Genomic DNA, 8,205 nt, shown 5'->3' with positions numbered 1-8,205 from the left:
TTAACCTGCCGAGTTCCCCAAATGTCTGTCCAGTTGTTAAATCTGTGGTGAATATAGCTTGGATATGCTTTATGTCTTTTGCTAGGTGTTCATTATGAACCACAAATAAGTTAAATAAATGAATTTCCTTAAACGACAATTGTAAATGGTACAGTACCGGGTCATTTTCTTTTCCCAACTCAACTGCGGGAAATTCTCTACTGATATCGTTTAAGACTGGAAGAATTTCTGACATACTCACCGTGTATCCTTCCTATTGTACATATTTGTTTTGGTTTAACTGGCCTTTCATTTGCTCGGACACAGTTTTAGCTGTATTGTGTTTCTCGTTTAAAAGGGATATTTCAGCTTCAGGTGATGGTGGGACTTGAAATTATTTTTGCCTACTTTCTGTTTTTTATTCCAGGTCTCCTCTTTATTCCAGTTCGGCAGTCGGCCGAAAAAAAATAGCAAAAAGCTAAACTTACTGGTGCGAAGTAGGTTACGCATTGTTATGAAATTTCTGCCTACAGAAAACGGAGACTTTACGGTCGTTGCTGGAAATTCATTTAGGAAATCATCTACCTTGTCTTTAAATACGAAGTGACTGAATGTGCCTAGTCTACTTTGTAGCTTCAGAGTAGGCTACGATTGATCGATCATTTGTTAGTGCTTTGAGTGTCTTGAAAAAAATTTGATTTCGTTCTGTCTAATTGTGTAAAGTAACTGTTCTGCAGAACTTTGTGTGTGTTCCTCAGTTATCATTGTAGCTACCGGTACAGAAATATGCCAGGTTGTATCCCAAAAGGCAGGACTTTGCCGCGCTAATTCGTGCCGTAAACGGATACCATCATCATCATCATTTTCTCCCGCTTATCCGGGACCGGGTCGCGGTGGCAGCAGGCTGAGGAGGGTAGCCCAGACTAAACGGATACCAGCCTCTGTGAAAACAAATTACTCTGAGGGGCACTACCTGAATACAACCTTTTATTATTTTTGGAAGCATAATCTTCCTCCTCAAATCTAAATTTAAATTTCCGGGGCGCAACGACCTGGTCATCATCACAATGCAGACATGTACCGATGTTCACATTTGATTTTTCGCAATACTGATGTACCTGGCCTATGGGGCTAAAGGCCGTTGTGTCTGCCTCACTCAAAAGCTGGTTATATATTTTAGAAGGCTTCATACTCTCCATTTTCCCGCTAATGTTGCTCTCTCACTGCTCCTAAACGGTCTAGACTTCAAAGACTCGGGAACATGTAGCAGTGAAGCCCTGTACTCCACACTGGAAGTAAGTGTAATGTTAAGAGCTAACGTTATAGCAAAAGCAACTTTACAAGACTTACGGGCACATTTACCTGTTATTTTAAGATGAAATAATATCCTTTAAATGTTAAAACACAGTAAGGATTGGATGCCTTCATTTTATTTGAAAATAATGATTCCCATTCGTATTTTTTTAAATATCTAGCCTTTTTGCTTTGATTAACTGTTGACCACTCTTCAGGAGTCATGGTAAAACTGGTTTATCTATCAAGAGACCGTCTGAAATATCCAAAGGTAGCCTCGGGTAAAATGCTCTTCAATGTATTAGTGCTGATGGGACAATGGGATTATTTATCTCAGTCCTTTGTTTTGGTATTACTATCTGAAACACTATTAATTGTGTTAGATGTGTCCTTACACGCGGTAACCGACACAGCCTCAGAAATGACATTTGAATCAGCCTCACGCACGGTGTCTGAGACCCCGTCATTTACTGTTAGAAATCCCTCATGCTCACCGTCTGAGAAGCAGACTACACTGTCACCCTTTGTGTTACATTTCACTAAATGACACACATTACCTCTGTTTTCAGCCCATATACTTTTCAATAGAAAAACTGTGCTAAGTCTGTTGACCTATAGTGAGGCCAGCTATGAATTTTTACTCAACCCAACTAACGCTATTGTGAATTCATCGCTGGCCCACTGCGGCACGTGCCGCACGGTAGGTCTGTTAAGAGCCAATACATCACAGGCCTTAAATCTGTCCGTGCCAGCAGTTTTCAGATTTTTTTGTCAACAAGGTACCGCCTTTGGATTATTAGTTATTTATTTGTTTTTGCACAATGCTTTGACATTTAACTGAAATTGAAATGTACAGAGCGTAATGGCCCACATCACAACCACGAAAAATTGGGGGGTAGCGTTACTGGAGACAGTAAGAAGTATGGCTGTCAATAGCATGTTTAGGCTGTCTTGCTCAGAAAACCAATAACTTCTGTACCTGCAATATGGTGATCATTTCAAATCTGCATTAAGGTACCTTGTTGATGTTGAGGCTTGAATTACCTTTGCAAATACCAGGGGCTAGTACATGCAGACCCCGGCGTATATATTATATAATATATTATGAAACAACCTTCTCACGCTCTGCACACGCTAGGCTAGGTTCGCTCTCCGCTCGCAATGCTGCAGAATGCTGACACAATACTGACAGTTTGTTTTTTTTTTTTCATTTATCATGAGGTAAAGCAGTTTTCTAACTTAGCCTATCTATATCTGTATATCAATGAAATACTGAAGGCATACGTGTTTTGTTTTCCAAAATATGTCAATTAGGAATTATGTGAATATAAAAACCCCTAATTTGTCTTAGAACGTCGAGGGTCAAATTATGTGCATTGTGACGAAATATGTGGTTGCTACGTAACATCACAGAGGGCCTTTAATAAGCACTGTCCGCAACTAAAGCGTTTTATTCACTTTGTTTCGTGGACGATGGTGAAGTGTACGGCACTTAAAATGAAACTTGGAGGATGCAGTGGAGGCGATCCGTGGGTGATCCATCCCTTCAGCGCCTTCAGGTAAGCTGCAAACAATGAATGAATGTGGGGTGGGTGATGTGTTTAGTGTCTGGGTGGTGTGTACTGTTTCCCGAAGTGTGTGTACAGGGACGACAGCAAGATTTTACGGTTTTTTTTGCGAACACAAGTTTGAGTACTTGATTATTACAGCAGAGGGGCCCTGCGCATCCTCCTATTAGCACTGAGTGTCATGCTAGTAGCACCTTTTGTCCGAATATCTTCGTAAACGTCCTTACTGCTGCTACTCCTAACGGGTTTTCAGGCGAGAAAATTTTCAGCTATAGTCGAATCCTTTCATGCGAAACGTCTCTTAACGTTTGAATTCTTGCTGTTTAGCAGTTTCTCACTACAGAGTCAACATATCGGAAACTATCCAGAGGATAAAAATGCGAACGACTCCGTCCATTCGTCTCTCAAATTCTCGATATGTATGTTGAATCTATTTTGGCTTGTTAGCTAGCTAAATAGAAAAGCCCCGAGACTCGTAATGTCCGTGTTACTTTACTTCCAGCCAGTCCGCGCGTAGACTAAAGGCTATGTGAATGTGACCTAGCCTGTCACAGTTCAAGCAATGAAGACCAATAAGGGAACGTCGCGAGCTCCGCATTCTTTTTCAAAACTTGAAATACGCCTGTGCGTAATTGTGTGAGTGGAAGTGTGCAGATTTAGGTTAGGTTGGTCCTACATGCCCCCTTTTTAAGCCTGTATAGTTCGGGACTCAGCAGTGAGGGCCAGGGTTTACGTTAACCGGCATCGCGTGTAATTGTCCGGCAGATGAAAATATCCAGCCAGAATGTCCGGTGGGATTATACCAAATCTACAAATAAATAAATTCATTAATAGCATATTACATAGCCTAATATTGGGTGACCTATCAAATATGTTACCATGACAACTTAAATATGCAACTTAATGCAAAGGTTTGGTTTTTCCCTCCGTTGTTACGATTCACCGAGTGTTTGGTCATGTGACTAAGCGTTGCGCGAGATCAGAAGCCAATAGTTCGCCATAGCAACAGCCCCGCGCTTTGGCACGCTTGACTCCACATAGTCCTATTAGCATGACTCCGAAATATCAAAGCAGACATCCCTCGCCATTTAAAAAAAAAATGATTGTGCAAATATATTATTTTAAGTGCAATTTATGTTAGACTGAATTGCCTCGTTTAGCCTATTTTCAAGTTGTTTAATTTGACGGCCTTGGAATGAAAGGGGACATACATTTAGTGTAGGCTAATGTCTTTATTTAATTAACAAGAGCAAGGGTATTTGTTTTATTTTATCGTTGTAGCCCCTGTGTTCAGCTCGCAACGTTTGCGAAGAGTTGCACAGAGTTCATTGGAGCCGACTACTTTTCATAAAATGCATTTGTTGGATCATAGCGTTTATGTCTTGTGTCTTATTGTTGTTTAAATGTAGGCTATTATATGGGTATTTAAAACGTATGTGCGGTAGTTATTGTATATGGCCGGAATTCTGGAATATTAACGGCCATATTGGTCTAGCGTAACTCTGGTGAACTCTGGCGAGGGCAGTGTGACGTCGCCAAAGTTTGAATCACAAGCTTTTGCTTTGTGTGGAAAATGGGATGTGTTGAAAATGTCCAAGCCAGAGACGGGCTTCCAGAAAAAACAAACAAACAAACAAAAACCAGCGATGTGATTATTCTTCAGAGAAGGAAATTGAGAATGTTTGTTTTCTTTCTTTTTCAGACATTACTATACAATGTTCATGGTGTTCATGACATTTGTGAATTTACTGTCGGTTCCTTTGGACGTGGCCTTCTCAGAGGACACAAAGGAGTTTGCCCATCTCGCCTGGTTGGGATTCAATGTGTTTTTAGACATCCTCTGTATGACAGATGTCTTCCTGAATTTCCGAATGGGAATCCTGAGTGAGGATGGAGAGGTATGGATACATGTCTTCTGAGTGTAATAGTACATATGAAATTCTTTGAATTCAGTCTTCACATGCTGAATGATAATGTTTCCCCTCTTGTCTCCAGGAGGCCATCCTCGACCTGAAAGAGATAAGGAGGGAATATTTGAAGACCTGGTTTGCCGCGGATTTCATATGTGCCATTCCTATCGATTTAATCGGCCTGTTTCTGGTAACTGAAAGATTATCTCCGTAAAGTCAATTGCAATGGTCCTGCTGTCCTTTTATAAAGAACTAATAATCCCTCGTATGTTCCCTTCTCAGGATGTACATACGTACAGTGACACTGTCGCAGCAGGAAAAATAATTCGGATTTTTACGTTTGTGAGGATACTGAGTATGATCCGTCTTCTTCGTCTGTCCAAGATAGTCAGGTTTTTTGTTGAACTCGACCAGGTAAGGCAGTTACAGACCAGTCAGATACTGGAGGAAATAAGACTCTAAGTCTGAAATATGCAAGTGGGACTCAAGCTCAGTGTCTAGGTGAGGACAGGTGATGGGATTTATAGACCGTGCCCTGATTGAGCCAGGAGAAGATTAGAGAGTAGCTGAAGAGCAGACGGTCAGGGGGGCGTGAGGGTAAAAGTAAAGTTTTGGGCAGAACAAAGGGAGCGTTTTTTTTGGGAGGAGGGGTGACACACCCACCCGAGTCACCCTCCAGCTCCCTCGTTCATTTTGAAGCCGGGCTCTCTCTGCTGCCGACCAGGTATGGCTCGCCCGAGCCCGGGCACGTTTTTGTGTTGCTTGTCTCGCGGTGTCGGTCATCTCTCACGTCAAACCTCTGCTTTCCTCGACAGGTGTCCAATTTGAATCTGGCGTGGCTCAGGTCGTCCGTCAGAAAGGTCCGTCTGTACGTGCTGCTCTGCCTCCTGTTGCACTGGAACACCTGTATTCAGTACTTTGTTTCCAAGGCAACGGACTTCCCCTCAGACTGTTGGGTGGTACAAGAGAATCTCATGGTACTGCCTCTACCCCTGTACTGCAATCATCATGTGCTTATCATTCTGTTTGGTGTTCAACTGTGTGCAATGTCCGAGTTTGCATCCCGTGTTAAAGGACTGGGAACTTTTATATGCATATATGATATTGTTATTGTTGATTTTGCACATGAGATTAAGGGTCCGTGTTCAGTTAAGTGCGCGGACAATATTTTTTTGTGCGGGTAAAGGCGCATATTCTTCGCGTCAGATTATTATGGGATGGCTCTGCATTCTGGCTGTGGTGTTTTGCAGAACGCGCGCGTCTGGAAGATCTACAGCTACGGTATGCTTCGCGCCGTCTCCCAAACGTTTGGGCTGGCCTACGGCACCGGCACCGGCGGCCCGCCGACAGGTAACAAATGTCACAGGAAATCAAACTCTTCCCCATCCTCCCTGAAACATCCTCTACACTGAACGTGTCACTCTCTTCTCTCACAGACAGCATGGAGCTGTGGGCGGCTATGATCAGCCGGATCTGCGGAGCCCTGATGTTTATACTTCTGGTGGTGGATGCTGTTTACGCTGCAAGCCAGAACAATACTCCTGAAAAGGAGTATAAGAACAAGGTGCCCACATATTTACGTTTGTTAAAGTTGATAGTGGCAGTAGATGTAGTCTGAAGGAACTGAAGGTGTCTGAATGCGCTGTGTCATTGGCCAACTGAATGTCCTCCAGGTGAACCGTCTGGAAGCCTACATGGCCTTCAGTAAGCTCCCAAAAGATCTCCGCTCTCGCATCCGGGACTACTACCAGGTCCGATACGGAGGGAGATGGTTTGACGAGGAGAGCATCCTTGGCATGGTTCCAAGAAACGTGAAAAAGGTAAAGCATTGTGTAAATTTCCGATAAAACTGATCTTGGTTTTCCTCAGGAAAGCCATTTTAAATGTATAGATAGAATAAGTGCAGTTTCACAGTTGAATAAAACACCTGTTTCTGAGTTTCTCTGAAGTGAGGAGAGGTATCCATTTTTTTTCCTTGCAGGAAATCCAGGCAGCCAGGTGCGCGGGTCTCCTTCAGAAGGTGTTCATATTTCAGAACTGCAGTGCAGGCTTCATCAACGCCCTGCTCCCACACCTGCAGTATGAGGTTTGCCTTGAGGGTGACATCATCATCCACCCGGATGCCCCTCCCACCCGAACCTTCTTCATTGACCTTGGCCGTGTCCTTGAGGAGAGAGAGTCTGTGAAGACAAAGCTCTCTGATGGAGGTTACTTTGGAGGTTAGTTATTTGGAGAATGAAATTGTGGACAGCTCCACAGCTGTCAGATTCCACTGATCCTTAACAGTCCCCAGAGATGAAACCAAAGCTTGATTTCTGTTCTTAAATCTTCATTTGAGACACACAGAGCCCAAAATACTTTGAAGACAGCGTCTGACCAGGAACGTGACTGTGACATGTAGCCTGTGATTTTTGAATGAAGATACTGATAAAATACCACGGCCAGTGTTGGCCAGTTACAATTAGACTAGCGGTTCACTGCTGTGAATCATGGAGGTGGCCGCTGCTCTAAAGCCATAACTCTGGGGAAAGCTGTGTTGCTCACACGTATGTTAAAACCCACTCAAATGACGGTATTCTCACACTGAGTATGCAGGAGGTGAAAAAGTGTCTGTTTGGATTGTCTCTGCAGACATGAGCTGGTTGACAGGAGGCAGCCATCTGGCCACAGTTCGCGCACTGTCGGACTGCCACCTGTATTCCATATCGGCGGAGACCTTCCGGACCGTGCTGCAGGACTTCCCGGAGGTGGTGAGCGGCTTGGAGAAGGCGGTCGAGAGGCACAGAGGAGGTTTGAGTGGTTGTGAGACCTCAGCGGTTGAGGTCGCCCAGTGATGCCCTGACTGCAGCGCCTCAGGGGGCGAGAAAGCTGATGCGTGATCGTCCTGTTCCCCACGCGGAGTGAGCGCGAGCCGCCCCTTCGCCGGTGTCCGCCCGCTCTAGAGCCGACGACCGAACCCCGCGGCTCTGGCACCCGCACGTGAGCCTGCTGAGCACCGTGCTACTGAGCGCCTGGTCTGACCTTTGACCTGGAGTCTGAAATAAAGCACCCCTCCTGGGGTTACAATAACAGCCTGACTTGTGTTTCCTCTTTGTTCGTCACACAATACAGACTAAATGCAAATTAGAATTTATGTGCCTTGGGCATTCACACATTACAAGGAATACTTCATAAACTTTAAGTTATGTGGCTAGGAATACAAAAGCTTGTGTACCCTCAATATGGGGTTAATTTATAATCCACTTTAAATAACTTGTCAGAAAATGTGCAGATATTGAGGCCTGAATCGTCTTTGTAACAACCAGGGCATATTATGCACTAGGCATTACGAAATATCAGTTCGCCAAGTTTTGTTTTGTTTTGTTTTTTCTCTATGGTTATAATGATAACTGCAGAACTCGCAACGTTCAACAGACTGTTACTTTACACAATTAGAGACAACGAAAGAAAAGCTT

The sequence above is a fragment of the Chanos chanos genome, chromosome 12, assembly GCF_902362185.1.
Source record: "Chanos chanos chromosome 12, fChaCha1.1, whole genome shotgun sequence".
NCBI classification, from domain to species: domain Eukaryota; kingdom Metazoa; phylum Chordata; class Actinopteri; order Gonorynchiformes; family Chanidae; genus Chanos; species Chanos chanos.
Note: the sequence above shows the minus strand (reverse complement) of the source record.